At 40.4% G+C, this 16,025-nt stretch overlaps 1 protein-coding gene across 2 annotated transcripts in view; it reads left to right on the top strand.

Moving 5' to 3' along the window:
• Nucleotides 1-16,025, top strand: part of PLCL2 (phospholipase C like 2) — a 189,622-nt gene that overhangs the window by 50,279 nt on the left and 123,318 nt on the right. The gene's annotated exons all lie outside the window — the stretch shown is intronic.

The following is a 16,025-nucleotide window of genomic DNA, read 5'->3' as shown; positions in this document are numbered from 1 at the left end:
GACTTTTACATTATGCAGAGGTTTTATAAAACCTGATTGGAATCAGTTATTGGAAAAATCAGCCCAAACTATTTAAATCACTGTATCTTGTTGGGCTTTCTAGATATTTATCTTTTTGTAGTCCAGAGAAAGCCCACTGACGTTGATTTATTCTTATCTTCACCCTAGGCAAACAGGATATATGCTATTCCTATAAATGAAGGTATTCTGGAGCTGGTAAAAAAACACTTCTGGCTAATCCCTGTTTTAATTCCTCCTATTTCAGGGTGGATTAGCCATGTATATCAAGTCCCTCAGACAGATTTTTGCATACTTTTGACTCTCACCTGACTCTAGACTCTCTAGTAATATTGATGGATAAGCAATAATTCCTCAGACATACTGCAGGGTAAAAATCATCAGCTATCAAAATTATACTTGTTAAATCTTACTATTGGAGAAGCTGCTATTTTTGTGGTTGATTGGAGAAGCTGCTTCAGCCGCAGTCTAAGCCAGCCCTGGTGACTCCATTAAAACGGGGTCCCAACCCAGTTTGAGAACCGTTGCCCTAGACAAACAGTGAAATCAGTTTGACCATTTGTTTCTCTGGGAGAACAACAGTAGTTCCAGCAGACGTGTATCTACCTGTCTCAATAGTTGCTGCAGAAAATTTATCTGAAATAATTTTTAAATAAATTTAAATGAGGCTATTTATCCTCATTTTCCAAATGGGGAGACTGATGCACAGAGGTTGAAATTTATTCCTACGTAAAGGGTATGCACAAAATGTGTGCACCATGTATGTTCCATCTAATCTTTCAATGTATGTCTGAAATGAGACTTATGTGCTATAGGTTTGGGTGTATGCCCTCTCTGTAGGGATAATATTTCATCAGAGATTGTTGTCCAAGGTCACGCAGCAAGTCTGTGGCAGAACCAGTTATTCAGCCCAGATCTCAACTCCCAGTCCTTCACTGAAGCCACGAGATCTGCAGAATCTCTGCAGTGAAATTTGAACTAGGTTACAATAATTTAAAGCGATCCTTTGAGCCAGTTTCTCATATCCTTAAATATAGTGTTCTTTATCAGGTTTTCAAGGAAAATTTTTGACTTGGATGCTCTGTCAGCCAAGGAACAATTTTTTGTTTTCCATGCAGATGTTGTTGTACTGAATCCAGCACCAAAGTCTATAACCAAAACGAACTCCATATTCTTCAGGTTCAGGCTATTCTGCCTATATTCAAGGCACAAAGCTGCATATTTTGATTATTAACTTTAATAGGGTCTGTTGCCGTCGCAGCAAAATGCTAACAAATAGGACCGATTGTATATCTCCTACCATTTTAAGTGGCTAAAACAGGTCTGATCCTGCTACCAAGCGGGGATGGGTCGGATGCTGTCCCCAGGGAATGGGAGGCTCAGTGGGGCAGTTGCAGAGCGGGACTGCCGTGCATTCACCCTCCAGCAGGGTGCTCCTACAGCTCCTGTACTGTGGGGCTGGCTGGGCGTGGCTCCCCCTCCAGGTGTTGTGACCTGGCTCTGGCTCATGGGGTCGAGTTCCAATGCCACTCAGGTTTGGCCTGGCCCCCTTGATGTGGGGCAACTAAGCCAAATTTGAGTGAGTAGCATTGTGACTTGGCACACAAGATTACATCACCACTCACTAAAATTTGGCCAAGCTGCGCCTCTGTCAGGCGGTGCTGGGGAAAAGGCCTGGACCAGTCCTGAGTGATGCTGTGACCCTTTCTGCCAGGGGCCAGGTAACAGTGCTTGGAGCATAGCTCCGAGCCCAGCCAGCACATAGAACAGGAGGTGTTGCAACCAGAATAGGGGGGTTTGTCAGTCATAGTGGGACAGTCCCGTGAGACTTGGGATAGTTGCAAACAAACCTACAGTAAAATTCTGGTGTGACCATAGCCATATTATTAATGGTAGCTAGTGCAAAATACATAGTATGGGAGGCTTATAATGGTAGAGATCTCTGCCAGGATGCGATTCCCTGCTTCTCTGAAGATGGATGTTTTTGTGAGAGGAAGGGAGATAGCTCCTTCCTGCCTCTTTTGCACTCACCCATGAGGACACAATCAGTATGCTTGTGTCTGTTTGCATGCATATACAAAGGAACAACTAGCTTTTCTCCTCCCCCACACTGAGCCATTTACTTCTTCACTGTGTTCTTCTATCATCTAGTGCAAAACATGATGTTCGCCTTGTAGAAGACTCCTGCTTACCCACAGTGTAAGAAGAGATCCTTTTCCCGATCAGGAGCATGAACTTTCTTTTATGTAGAAATGTTTTGAAATGGCAACAAAATATATGGTGTGAATAATACTCATGTTGAAAACAGGTATTCATTCCATATATTGCAATTAAGAAAACCATAATATTCCATCTTTATTTCACTTTTTAAAAAGACAGACTGCTTTTCTTACATAGGTGGAAGAACACCAAGACAGAGAGGAATGCTCAGTTTCAAAGTATAAGTATCAAAGGCACACAAAGTAATTCTTCTGCTACTCCGTGCTGATTAGATCTCAACTGGAATATTCTGTCCAGCCACACTTCAGGAAAGATGTGGGGAAAATCGAGAGAACAGAAAAAAAAATGTTTAAAGGTGTAGAAAACATGACTATGAGGAAAGATTGGGTTTGTATAGTCTGGAGAAGAGAAGACTGAGAGGGGACATGGTAACAGTTTTAAGTACATAAAAGGTTGTTACAAGGAGGAGGGAGATAAATTGTTCTCCTTAGTGTCTGAGGACAGGACAAGAAGCAATGGGCTTAAATTGCAGCAAGGGCAGTTTAGGTTGGACATTAGGAAAAACTTCCTATCTGTCAAGGTGGTTAAGCACTGTAATAAATTGCCTAGGGATGTTGTGGAATCTCCATCCTTGGAGATTTTTAAGAGCAAGTTAGACAGATACCTGTCAGGGATGCTCTAGATAATACTTAGTCCTGCCATGAGTGTAGGAGACTGGACAAGATGACCTCTTGAGGTCCCTTCCAGTCCTATGATTCTATACATAAGAGTTGTGCAGAGTATAACAATAGCTTTTCCTCTTCTACCATAGTGCTGAGCCAGAAATGAAAACAGCCGTGTTGAAATTTGTTTAACTGGCTCTAAAATTGTGGTTTCTTCTGTCTGCATATATGAAGTCTGAGACCTATGGAACAAGACTTACCGATTGTAGGTTTTGATCAAAGTTGCTATAAATAAAAGAGCTATAGTAGATTGATTTATTAAACTGACCGAACTTTAGCTACAAATAATCTTTTTCTTCAGTGTACAGCTTTGACTGACCTGTATTCTCTTCCAACAAACATGAGTAGAACTAATAAACAGGTGATACTGCTGTTCTGAAGCCCAAAGAAGATGCTTATCTTTGGTACAAAAAGGAACTTTATTAAAAACAAACTCAGGTTGAGGCATGTCTTATAGGAAAGGGAAGAAGCTGCCAACAGAACACTGCCCAATGTTATCTAGACGCAGGGAGTCTCACAAGAAAAATTTTGGTGGCCTCAGAGTGCGGCCACCAACTCTTGCTGGTGGCCACTTTGATAATTTTTCTTAAAATACTTAATTAACTTAGGAAAAACAAAAAATATGCACATATACATGTTCAAATCATTTTAATTTATTTATGTAGTTTTTATTGCAGACTCAATAATAAAAATAATGTAAAGTTGTCTCTATTATTTACTGGCCCTAAACAGAATAAAATAGGGCTGTTGATTAATCACAGTTAACTCACGCGATAAAGTTAAAAAAATTAATCGCAGTTTTAATTGCTCTGTTAAACAATAGAATACCAATTGAAATTTATTTAATATTTTGGATATTTTTCTGCATTTTCATATATATTGTATTCTGTGTTGAAACTGAAATCAAAGTGGATATTATTTTTTATTACAAATATTTGCACTGTAAAAATGATAAAAGAAACAGTAGTTTTCAATTCGCCTCATACAAGTACTATAGTGCAATCTCTTTGTTGTGAAAGTACAACTTACAAATGTAGATTTTTTTCTTACGTATTTACACTCAAAAACAAGACAATGTAAAACTTCAGAGCCTACAAGTCCACTGAGTCCTACTTCTTGTTCAGCCAGTCAGTCAGACAAACAAGTTTGTTTACATTTACAGGAGATAATTCTGCCCTCTTCTTATTAACAATGTCACCAGAAAGTGAGAACAGGCATTTGCATGGCACTTTTATTGCTGGCATTGCAGTGTATTTACATGCCAGATGTGCTAAAGATTCATATTCCCTTCATGCATCAACCACCATTCCAGCGGACGTGTCCATGCTGATGACAGGTTCTGCTCGATAACAACCAAAGCACTGGTAAACATTTGTATGCCTCTTCATGCTTTGGCCACCATTCCAGAAGACATGCTTCCATGCTGATGACGGTCCATAAAAAAATAATGCGTTAATTAAATTTGTGACTGAACTCCTTGGGGGAGAATTGTATGTCTCTTGCTCTGTTTTACCTGCATTCTGCCTATATTTCATGTTATAGCAGTCTCGGATGATGACCCGGCACATGTTGTTCATTTTAAGAATACTTTCACTGCAGATTTCACAAAACACAAAGAAGGTACCAATGTGAGATTTCTAAAGATAGCTATGGCACTTGACCCAAGGTTTAAGAATCTGAAATGCCTTCCAAAATCTGAAAGGGACGGGGTGGGAAGCATGCTTTCAGAAGTCTTAAAAGAGCAACACTCCAATACAGAAACTACAGAACCTGAACCACCAAAAAAGAAAATCCACCTTCTGCTGGCGGCATCTGACTCAGAGGATGAAAATGAACATGGGTTGGTTCGCAGTGCTTTGGTTGTTATCGAGCAAAACCTGTCATCAGCATGGACACGTCCGCTGGAATGGTGGTTGATGCATGAAGGGAATATGAATCTTTAGCACATCTGGCATGTAAATATTTTGCTACGCCAGCTACAACAGTGCTATGAGAATGCATATTCTCATTTTCAGGTGACATTGTAAAGAAGAAGCGGGCAGCGTTATCTCTTGCAAATGTAAACAAACTTGTCTGTCTGAACAAGAAGTAGAACTGAGTGGACTTGTAGGCTCTGAAGTTTTACATTGTTTTATTTTTGAATGCAGTTCTCTTGTACGTAATTCTACATTTGTAAGTTCAACTTTCATGATAAAGAGATTGCACTACAGTACTTATATTAGGTGAATTGAAAAATACTATTTCTTTCGGTTTTTTTACAGTGCAAATACTTGTGTAATAGCAAATAAATATAAAGTGAGCACTGTACATTTCACATTTCTGTTTTGTAATTGAAATCAATGTATTTGAAAATGTAGAAAACATCCAAAAATATTTAAATAAATGGTATTCTGTTATTGTTTAACAGTGCGATTAATCGTGATTAATCTTTTTAATCGCTTGACAGCCTGAATAAAACAAATATTGTTTTTTTGTTGTTTTTTTGGTTGCTTTTCTTTTTTTTTTTGACTTGCTAGCTAGTAAGTCTGTTTCTCTGAAATGTGGTATTTGTATGTTTGTTTATGCTTTGCCCCCTTATCACTGCCCAGGAGGCTATGGCTGCACGAAAAGCCCCTAGTGGCTACATGTGGCTATGATCTAGAGTTAGTATCATTTCTCTCGATTAGTGTGTCATATTTTAAATTAAAGCTTTTTGGTGAAGAGAGAGGTTTGAAATAAGACCAAATGCACATAATTTGTGCATAAATTTAAAAGGGGAAAATGCTTTTTGCAAGTAATCTGTGCCCATACTATGTTGTGGGAAGTGCTTGAAACTGTCTACTGAATATGTACTGTAGCCACTAATAAAATGGCGTAGGAAATTTCTTCAAGGAAAGAGACTGATAATCTTGTCTTCTCATTTCTGATATAATTTGGACAAGTAATACAGTGTTTTGCTATATACCCTTGTAGGTGGGCAGAAGACACCACACATTTTGTTGACTAAATGTATCCTCTTTACATGTGTGCCCATCACACGTCATTTGAAAGTTTATTATGTCTACTTTAGGATGAAGTGTGATGTGGACCGGTCAAGTGGTACTATTACCATATAAATGAGGATAAACAATGATACAAACATGTTATTGGTCTGTTAGTTTAATGACTCTATATGTTGTTTCATGACATAAAATTGCAAGTCCATTGATTCTTGTCCTGTTCTCAGATGTTAATGAGAATAATTTATTTCCCTCCTCCGTATAGCAATCTTTTATATACTTGAAAACTGTTATCATGTCCCCTCTCAATCTTGTCTTCTTCAGAATAAACAAACCCAATTTTTTTCAGTCTTCCCTCATAGGTCATGTTTTTTAGATTTTTAATAATTTTTGTTGCTCTTCTCTGGACTTTGTCTAATTTGTCCACATCTTTTCTGAAATGTGGCTCCCAGAACTGGATACAATACTCCAGTTGAGGCCTAAACAGCGTGGAGTAGAGCAGAAAAATTACTTTTTTGTGTCTTGGCTGTAACACTTCTGCTAATACATTCCAGAATGCTGTTTGCTTTTTTGGCAACAGTGTTACACTGTTGATGTATATTTAGCTTGTGACCTCCTATGACCCCCAGGTCCCTTTCCGCAGTACTCCTTCCTAGGCAGTCATTTCCCATTTTGTATGTATGCAACTGATTGTTCCTTCCTAAGTGGAGTACTTTGTATTTGTCCTTATTAAATTTCATCCTACTTACTTCAGACCATTTCTCCAGTTTGTCCAGATCATTTTGAATTTTAATCCTATCCTCCAAAACACTTGCAACCCCTCCCAGATTGGTATCGTTTGCAAACTTTATAAGTGTACTCTCTATGCCTTTTATCTAAATCATGAATGAAGATATTGAACAGAACCAGACACAGAACCGATCCCTGCAGGACACCATTCAATATACCCTTCCAGTTTGACTGTGAACCACTGATAACTACTCTCCGGGAACAGTTTTCCAATCAGTTATGCGCCCATTTTATAGTAATTCAAGGTGGGTGCATAACTAGGTTATATTTCTCTAGTTTGTTTACAAGAAGGTCATGTGAGACAGCATCAAAAGCCTTACTAATGTCAAGATATATCATATCTACCACTTCCCCCCATCCACAAGGCTTGCTACCCTGTCAAAGAAAGCTATTAAGTTGGTTTGACACAATTTGTTCTTGACAAATGCATGCTGTTAACTTATCACCTTGTTATCTTCTAGGTGTTTGCAAACTGATTGCTTAACTATTTGCTCCATTATCTTTCTGGGTAGTGAAGTTAAAATGACTGGTCTGTAATTCGCTGGGTTATTCTTATTTTTCTTTTTATAGATTGCCCCTATATTTGCCCTTTTTTAGTACTCTGGAATCTCTCCCATCTTCTGTGACTTTTCGAAGATAATTGTTAATAGCTCAGATACCTCCTCAATCGGCTCCTTGAGTATTCTAGGATTTATTTAATCAGGCCCTGGTGACTTGAAGACCTCTAACTTGTCTAAGTAATTTTAACTTGTTCTTTCCCTGTTTTAGCCTCTGATCCTACCTCATTTTCATTGGCATTAACTATGTTAAACGTTCAATCACTGCTAACCTTTTAAATGAAAACTGAAACAAAAAGTCATTTAACACTTCTGTCATTTCCACATTTTCTGTTACTGTCTTCCCCCTTCTCCCCCCCAGTCATTGAGTAACAGGCCTACCCTGTCCTTGGACTTCCTCTTGCTTCTAATGTATTTGTGAAATGTTTTCTTGTTAGTCTTTACATCGCTAGTTAGTTTAATCTCATTTTTTGTCTTGAGTTTTCAAATTTTGTCCCTACATACTTATTTGTTTATATTAATCCTTTGTAATTTGACCTAGTTTCCACTTTTTGTAGGACTCTTTTTGAGTTTCAGATGATTGAAGATCTCCTGGTTAAGCCTGGGTAGTCTCTTGCCATGCTTCCTATCTTTCCTACGCAATGGGATACTTTGCTCTCATGCTCTCTTGAGTCCTTCATCATTAAGAAAATTTCTGGGGTCTCTAACTGCTGTATTGTCTCATTTCATAAAATAATCCCTGGAGGGCTAACATACAATGTGTATTAAGAGACCAGTATGTTGATTGTGTTGGCAGATGTCTTGCAGAATATTCACTGGCCTATGCAGTAAGGTCTGGATTCTCAAAGATATTTAGGTGCCTACCTCCCATTGAGCTCAATGTGAGTTAAGTGCCTAAATAGCTTTTGAAGATCTGGGTCTTGTTGTACTGTGCACTGGGCTGGTGTGTGTGTGTTTGTATACTGGGCTGGTGTGTGTTTGTTTGTATACATTTGTAACTGGGCCAGAGGCCTGAGCCAGGCAACTCTGATTATCAGACCCAGCTGGGAAGGGAGAAAGTGATTATAAAAGCTAGCAAGTGGCTCTGCTCAGAAGGAGCTTCATCTGGGAGATAGGCTACTGCAGTAGGCCCTGAAGCCAGGAGATTAAAGAGAAGGACATGCTCTCCTTTCAGCAGTGAGAGAGACAAGAGGGAAAAGCCTCTGAGAGTTGTAGGTCACAGTTTTGATTTGTTTTTGTTTTTGCTTAAGTTTTATGTTGAGGAATAAAATTGTGACCTGAAAGAGACTTGGGCATGGCAGTGAGTACTTCCTAGGCTGGAAAAACAGACCAGCAACTTGCACCCTTTCAAATGCTGTATGGGTACACCAAATTATTTGGCAAGGAAAGGGGTGGAAAAACTCCTTTCCTCACTTTTTAAAATAAGAATGAAGTTAAAGGCATGGGTCTTGAATACTTCACTGAACACTAATTCCAAGACAGCTGTGAAGTTCATGCCATACCAGTACAATATTACCCCTGTCCAAACATTTCCTGATAAAGTGGTGGTGCTGAACCACTGCATGTAAGCTAAATTCCAAGTGATTGTTTCTCACCTCCCCCCATGCTCTGTTGCTAGCAAAGGCAGGGAATGTTCATACCAGTGGGCCAGAAGTAAATATTAGATTCTCAGGCTATGATTTCCTCCTTGGCTCTTGGTAGATGGTTGCAGTATTGTTGTAGCTGTGTTGGTCTCAAGGTATATGAGAGATAAGGAGGCGAGGTAATATCTTTTATTAGACTAACTTTTGTTGTTGGAATGTGCAAGCTTTACACAGCTTTTCTTCAGGTCTGGGAAAGATAACCAGATTGTCTAAGATAAACACAAGTTGGGATAGATTGTTAAGTTATAAGCAGGGCCCTACCAAATTCACAGGTATGAAAAACATGTCATGGACTGTGAAATCCAGCTATTGTATGGGAGGGCGGCTCCTACCATGGGCTGGTGAGGGACAGGACTTCCTCTTCCCTGGCAGGGGCTGCTCTGAGGGTGAGACTCACCTCTGGGAAACTCCCCTGGCTGCAAGAAGCTCTGCAGCTGCTTGCTGGGAGCCCACCTCTGAAGGCAGCACAGAAGTCAGGGTGGCACACTGGGCTCTGAAGGCAGCACAGCTACAGAGCTTTCTGCAGCTGGGGGAAGTTCCTGGAGGTGAGACTGATCCAGCTATGGGATTGGCCCCTGCAGGGGAAGAGGAAGTTCCATCCCTCCCCAGCCCTGCTGGCACTAGCAACTGGAGCCCGGTGCATGGTAGGAGCCTCTGGCTGGGGCACCCCCATCTCTGCCCCTCCCTGGCTCCAGATCCAGTGCTTAGGGGTTAAAGAGGAATTGGGCTGGGTCGGGGGGGTGGTTGCCCACCCGTAACCCTAACCCTAACCCAAAATGTACTCCTCCATGTCCTGAGACCCTCACTTCTGTGCTGCTGCTGGAGGCGGCACTGGTTTTAGAGATGGGCACCCAGCCAGCAGCTGCTGCTTTCCTGCTGCCCAGCTCTGAAGGCAGCGCACCTGCCAGCAGCAATGCAGAAATAAGGGTGGCAATCCCATGACCCCACATGACCCCCTTTTAGGTTGGGACCCCCCTACCCCCCGCCCCCAGCTACAACACCGTGAAATTTCAGATGTAAACATCTGAAACCATGACATTGAGTATTTTAAAAATCCTATAACTGTGAAATTGACCAAAATGGACTGTGAATTTGGTAGGGCCCTAGTTATAAGAGCTTCACACATGCTATAGGAAACCACTTAAAGTAAGGTGAGAAGGCAATGGGGTGTGTTGCAAATTATTGTAAGTAGTCATAAAACCAGTATCTGTGTTGAGTCCATACTATTTGGCAGAGTTTTGAATTTAAGTTCCCAAGCTTGCCTTTTGAAGGTGTTTTGGCAATTTGCTCTGAGGATGAGGACTGAGAGGTCAAACATGGAGTGATCGCTTTGAGAAAAATGTTTGTCCATGAGTTATGTTGTTTTTTATCCCCTCTTCTGGCCTTCAAACAACCCTCCCCAACCTCTCCAAGCTCATCATCAGAAGCAAGCTCCCCACAGGCCAGGACACACCAATTCAAAGTGGCACTAGATCCTGCCAGAACAAGAGATGCAAAACTTGCAAACGTATCCCCATTGCCACGATGATCAATATGCCCCAGAATGCACCATTCAAAATTCATGGGTCCTGTTACAAGCATGTGTTGTACCTTATCCAGTGCATCAAATGCCCCAACAACTACTATGTGCGTGAAAGCCAGACAGTCACGACACTCACAAATGAACTCACACAGAAAAATGATAAAGGACAAAAACACCACATCACCAATGGGCAAACACTTTTCACGAAGTGTTGACTCTGTATTTGTCCTCAAAGGAAACCTGCACAAAACCTTTAAAAGGTGAATCTGGGAACTTAAATTCATAACCCTGCTAGACATTAAGAACCAGGGACTCAACAGAGACACTGGTTTTATGGCTCATGAGAACAATTTGCAACACATCCTATTGCCTGCTAACCCTTAAATGCCGACTTCATTTTAGATGGTTTCCTGCAGCAAGTGTGAACCTTATGCTTAACAATCTATCCCAACTTGTATTTATCTTAGACACTCTGGTTATCTTCCCCACAGCTGAAGATCTCCGGTAGCTTGAAAGCTTGTACTTTCCGCCAACGGAAGCTGGTCCAATAAAAGATATTACCTCGCCCATCTTGTGTCTTGGTGGATGGGACATTTGAGAGCTGGAAGGTCTAAAGCTGCAAAAGAATACTAAAACTGTCATATAATCTAATAGATTAGAAAAAGCTCCGTACTGCCCTTGAACACTGGTGTTTAATTACATACAGTAACTCCTCACTTGACGTTGTAGTTATGTTCCTGAAAAATGTGACTTTAAGCGAAATGATGTTAAGAGAATCTAATTTCCCCATAAGTATTAATGTAAATAGGGTGTGGGGGGGTTAGAGTCCAGGGAAATTTTTTTCATCGGACAAAAGACTATATATATATAGCGTGTGTGTGTGTGTGTATATACACACACACAGAATATAAGTTTTAAACAAACAATTTAATACTGTTACACAGCAATGCTGAGTGTGAAGCTTGGTTGAGGTGGGTGCAGTCAGAGGGTGGGATATTTCTCAGAGGATGCCTTACTGCTAAATGATGAACTAGCAATTGGCTGAGCCCTCAAGGGTTAACTCGTTGTTAAGGTAGCGTCACACTCTACAAGGCAGCACAAATGGAGGGAGGGGAGACAGCATGGCAGACAGAGACACACAGCGTGTGTGAGAGAGAGAAAGAAGCGCATTGCTCCTTTAGTACGCTGACCCCACTCTTATATACACTGCCTTTTTAAGTTAATCAGCAAGCTGAGACAGCTGCTGCTAGGAAGCTCCCTCCGACCTGAGTCCTGTCGTGTGACCCCCCCTGCTCTATGGAAGATGGGGTAAGTGGGGTGCAGGAGGGAGGGGGACACCTTGAAATTAGCCCCCCCTTTGTCGGCGTCCCCCCCCACACACACAGCAAGCAGGAGGCTCTGGAGAGCAGCTCCAAAGCAAAGGGCAGGAGCAGCACATGGCAGTGGGGGGAGAGACAGCTGAACTGCTGGCTATTGATAGCCTGCTGGGTGGCTGCCGCACAGGGAACTTAGGGGAATGGGGAGCTGATGGGAGGGCTGCCAGTCCACCCTGGTTCCAAGCCCCCACCAGCTAGCTGCAATGGGCTGCTCTTTCTGCAAGCAATGGACGAAGCAGGCGGCTGCCAAACGACGTTATAAGGGAGCATTGCACAACTTTAAATGAGCATGTTTCCTAATTGATCAGCAACGTAACAACAAAACAACGTTAACCAGGACCACTTTAAGTGAGGAGTTACTGTACATGTAAGCAGATCTTAAGCATGGTTTATTTTTATTTCAATTTTTAAATTCCCATTATCAAAATATCTGATTGTAATATGCAAACAAAATAATTTCAGTCTAAAATCCCCAGAGATACATGACATTCTTACAATCAACACTAAGTAGGTAAAAAGGAAACGTTACCTCTAGGAAGCTCTCCTGAAGAGGAGAGGCTAAAATGGTCAAGAATGTGCTGACTTGAATATTTATCACAGAGGCTCTAAGAGCAACCCAGTTAGATTGTACCAGAATCCTTAGGGAGGGAGTTCTACAGATGGGATTTCTGAATTAGGAAGGCTTGGACTTCAGCCCTGTCACACTGGATTCTTGAGGCAAAAAGGAAGATGAGCTCTGCCAGTGTCAGATGCTTTTGTTGAACATAAAGCAATAGGCAATGAGTCAAGTATTGGGCATAAATTATTGAAGATGTTACCTATTTATATATATTTATTTTTTTAAAAACATAATTCTGTTAAATAAAATCATTATATCATTTAAGGCCTCAATCATACATATGTTCCTGCATGTCAGTTGTATGTAAGTTCATAGAATATCAGGGTTGGAAGGGACCCCAGAAGGTCATCTAGTCCAACCCCCTGCTCAAAGCAGGACCAAGTTATATTATATGAATTGGGTTATAGTGGCTCAAATAAAAGGGTTATATACTGGAGGCTGTAGTGCAGATGTTTGAAACTGTACTGAGGCAAAACATGAACATTTGTATTAAAACTAAATGATTTGTTTCTGAATTCTTTGATTGCAATGCAGATAGTGTCATTATTTATTAATTTATCACAGTGCTTTTCAAAAGGTAAACATTAGCCTAATGTATAATTAAAGTAATAATAACTAAGGAGAATTTAATGCATGATTAAATAAGTCTTCATCTTATTTTTAAAATAACAATCAAAATCTTCCAAAGTACTCTGTGGTCAAGACTTTTACAATAAAGATGTCAAGTAGGTGAAGGTCTGATTATCTAGAAAATGCAAAAGAAGAAATCATTAACAAATAATGACTATAGCTTTAAGATAGGGTGAACATAAATATGGATCACTTCCTATAGCTAAAAGCAATAATCCAAAGATGCTTCAACACGAAGAATACACTTTAAAACTTAATCTTGAATTTTATAGGCAATTAGATGGGCAAATAATGGAGAGACACAGGAATAAATGAAGGCAGTATAAAAATGTAGCATCTTAACTGCTAGAAAGCATCAACAAGAAAACATTCTGAGTCTGAAATAAAAACAATTTTTAAAAAATTCTGCATATTTTAACATTAATTCCAATAAACACAATTGATTGAAATAAAAGGATGACTCTAGTAGGAAAATTAGTGCAAGTTAATCTCTTAAAGGCTGAGAAAAATGACTATGCTTTCTTGTTAATTGGGTTTCCTAATGTATTTTTTTGGCAGCTTAGATAATGGGTTTTCTACCTGTGTTCTAGCAGGTAGTGACAGCCCACATCCAGGGCTTCCATTCTTAGTGACCTGCTGGCTGCTATGCTCCAGTTTAATAGACTATCATTAACTGTAGTGACATAGGAATGAACAAACTGTGGGACAGTGTGCAGCGATATAGGTGTATTTAAAGAACTTTATTTGGTAGATTTCAGAGTAACAGCCGTGTTAGTCTGTATTTGCAAAAAGAAAAGGAGTACTTGTGGCACCTTAGAGCCAATTTATTTGAGCATAAGCTTTCGTGAGCTACAGCTCACTTCATCGGATGCATACTGTGGAAAATACAGAAGAGGTTTGTTTTTATACACACACATCATGAAAAAATGGGTGTTTATCACTAATAGCTATTACCAGCAGGAGAGTGGGGTGGGGGAGAGAAAACCTTTTGTAGTGATAAACACTCATTTTTTCATGATGTGTGTGTATAAAAACAAACATCTTTTGTATTTTCCACAGTATGCATCCGATGAAGTGAGCTGTAGCTCACGAAAGCTTATGCTCAAATTGGTTAGTCTCTAAGGTGCCACAAGTACTCCTTTTCTATTTGGTAGGTACTTGGCAGGTAAGAAACATCCTTCTTCTGCTTACTCCTTTCACTCAGAGCATGGGTGACTTTTCCTCACCTATGTAGGATTCTCTTATCATGTCATGTGCTTTTATGCAGTCAATGGGAAATTGTCCTCGTGGACATTTCTGGAACTCTCAAACAAAATAAGTTAATTCATTACATTTCCAAGATTCTAGGATGTGTTTCAAGTAAAGTCTTAGGGGCCTCTTGTAATCAAGATAATAGATTTTTCTCTGTAATGTTTTTGGGATCTGGAAAGTGGGTAGGAACTCATATCTCCAGACTTATACTGAAAAGAAAAATCATTCTGGAATAAATGAGGAACTTGACCAAGTGATTAATTTGGGTATGTCTGCACACCAGTTAAACACCCATGACTGGCCTGGGGCTGCAAGCCTATAAAATTGCCGTGTAGACATTTGGGCTTGTACTGAAGTCTGACTTCTGGGACCCCAAGCAATGTTTAGGCCTGAGAGCTCAAGCCCTGAGAGCCTGAATCAGCTGACCAGGGCCAGTTGAGGCTGTGCCGCTGGTCTATTATCCCAGCGTAGACATACCCTTTGAGATCAGTATGAAGTCCAGAGATTCCAGTTTAGGATTCATAAAAGTCAGATCAAAGTACCACAAAGAAGATCCTGTTTTGATTGTACAACAGTGCTCTGAATTGTGATTGCTATTTTCTCGCTGGCAGTTTTGCAAACGTGTTTTGGTTCCTGTTGATCCACAAGGGCTGTGGTTGAGGTATGCTTACTGTAGCTCAATGGTGTGTTTGTACGGGTGTGCAATGCAAAGTTGGCTTCAAGCCATCTTTGTACTGGGGTAGTTTGACTCAGTGGGTGAGTCTCCAGCATAAATTAGAAGAGTCTGATGGCAGCTCTACTTTACATCAGATCAAAATTACTCAAATTATTTTAAATCTATTCTTTAGTATATCCTTAAACAAATAAGAACGTTTATAGATGGGCAAAATAATTTTGTTTCAGGGCAGGTGGATCTGTTGTGTGTTGGTAAATAGCCAGCCTTCTTATGACTGGGCAAAGTAAGCACTCTTAACTATGTCCTATGAAGTTGAAGACAATTTTTAAATCAGTTGCTTAGAAGAAGCCATTTAAGCAGCTGTCTTGAGACAGGTCAGTTAACCAATATTAAGAATCTTAAATGAATTTAATCCCACTCTCTCTCTCTTTACCAGAATTTAGTCCCTGTCGCCTCTCCAGGAATACACGGTCTTAACTACTTGGTGATTAACAGGAGAAACTGATAATATTTTAAGTTGCAACACCATTCCCTTATCCCAATAAAATCATTATGAGAGTTTAAATGTAATCTCTTGGCAATGTCTTAGTTAACTTCCTCTCACCAATCCATGTTGAAGTTTTGGGGAGGTTTATTTTGGGTTTGTTTGTTCTAGACTCTTCTCTGTTTTTCTTAGCTGTCTGCAGTAGCTTGCTTGTAAAGATGGATGCAGAGTTGCCAGGTAGTGCATACCTGCATACTACTACTACATGGTAGTTATAACTAGCTTGCGCTTCCCTACATGTGATCTGCTGGGTCTCAGATAACAGGAAGTCTCCCTTCAAGGGGTTCAACAGACAGCAGTCTCATGCAGCCTGATTGGCTCCCCGCCCTACATAAACCCCAGGGATGTTCCAGGAAGTGCCTAAGCAACAGTGTGGAATATTAGCTAACTGCCATGACCACCATGATTTCTCTGTTGCTGAATTCCTGGTATTGACCTTGCCTCTGAGATGGACCTTGAATTCCTTCTCGAACCCTGGAA

The sequence above is a fragment of the Lepidochelys kempii genome, chromosome 2 (assembly GCF_965140285.1).
Source record: "Lepidochelys kempii isolate rLepKem1 chromosome 2, rLepKem1.hap1, whole genome shotgun sequence".
Classification (NCBI taxonomy): Eukaryota; Metazoa; Chordata; order Testudines; family Cheloniidae; genus Lepidochelys; species Lepidochelys kempii.
The sequence above is the reverse complement of the archived record's forward strand: the minus strand, read 5'-3'. Positions and strand labels throughout refer to the sequence as shown.